Source organism: Engraulis encrasicolus, chromosome 23, assembly GCF_034702125.1.
Source record: "Engraulis encrasicolus isolate BLACKSEA-1 chromosome 23, IST_EnEncr_1.0, whole genome shotgun sequence".
Taxonomy (NCBI): domain Eukaryota; kingdom Metazoa; phylum Chordata; class Actinopteri; order Clupeiformes; family Engraulidae; genus Engraulis; species Engraulis encrasicolus.
Genome location: NC_085879.1, coordinates 28,157,280 through 28,158,884, shown reverse-complemented (window position 1 = coordinate 28,158,884; position 1,605 = coordinate 28,157,280).

Genomic DNA, 1,605 nt, shown 5'->3' with positions numbered 1-1,605 from the left:
GAGGTAAGCAGTTACCGCCTTTTCTCAACTCCTGCAATAGGCAGAAGCAGAACACCTTCATTATGCACAAAACATTGTGAATAATTTGACATGGATAAAGTTTAAGAAGTTGTACTTTTACACTCGATTATTATGTAAACATTTCTACTCCTTGCAATTGCTATCCGTTTTGAAGCATTTGTTTCACTTTTTATACTAGTTGTGAAAATATAGGCTACCGGTCTCTTTTCGTTGGACTGCCCTTCCTAATGTCAAACGTCATCACTTCGGTACAACTGAAGTGTGTGCGAACTGCGGAGACCAGCGAGAGAGAGAGAGAGAGAGAGAGAGAGAGAGAGAGAGAGAGAGAGAGAGAGAGAGAGAGAGAGAGAGAGAAGGGCTGTGCTTATGGAACCTGCGCGTGTCTGTTCATAGCGAGTCCTTCGACTATGAAAGCAACTATCAAACTATCGTTGTCAAAACTAACCCTGAGATTGAGTTTGCAACGTCCAACAAAAAATAACTGACTTCATGTTAGGTGATGTTATGACCGTGGATGATCACATTGGGAGGTCCCTCGCCAAAAACCTCCTCTCACCACCACTCAGAGTAACATAAGGGCGTGTTGGTCTACACAGGACTACTTACTATGATACATTTACAACAAACTAATCAATGTCTCCTCGCAATGTTAACGGATGGATCCTTTGTTAGCGTTTATGCTCAGCAGGATTTAGCATGTCTAGGGTAGCGTTGTTTAAAAAGTTATTTGATGATCGATTCCTCTCGCTCCCCCTCTCCCTCCCAGTAACACAGGCAGGCACCCGGCATGCACACACCGTCTGTCTCGCTCCCCATCTTCAAACTGTCATTCAAACTAAGAATGTCTACGATTATGATTAATGATACAAAAAAGTATTTAGTTGACTCGGCACGGAGGCATCCCAGAATGATGACTGTTTACGCACACTGCTTTGACAGTTGATATGAAGCATTTCGTTGCGCATTTCATTGATTTGAAAACTTGGTGACCATAGGAATTTACACATTTTTAAAACAACATTCAAAGAGGACGATTTGCGACGGCCATGGAACAGCCGTTCCATGTTGAATGGATTTATTGTGGAGAATGAAATAGTGAAGTAATGTGCCGTTCGTAGTCTGTCTACGAGCACAGTCCTTTAGGTGCATGTAACTTGTAAGATTATCACACTACAGCCTTGTGTGAAAGCAAAAAAGGAGGCTATCTTGTAGAATTTTCTCCTCCGTGCTATATTTGTAGAACGACACAAGAGGTCAGGTCCCCACCAGCAGCCAGTCCCAGTCTGCGCGCCAAAACTAGCCAACAAGGCAACATTTGAGAATGGAAAAAAACTTGGCTGCAGTGGGTTTCATTCTAGGCCTACAACATTTTGAAATTGGTAGTGCTATCCGTTCATCTTTAACACAGGGCATACTTGTTGCCTTCTCCAAACGAAGTTTGAACGGCAGCTTACATGGTCCATTGACCTGTCTGTCTGCCCAGTGCGTTGGTGATAGCAGCTGCCTGAGTCACAGTCAGACAGTTATTACGAGCCAACTACAACTCTAGCGTGATTTAATTTCCTTTTGATCATTGTTCATGTT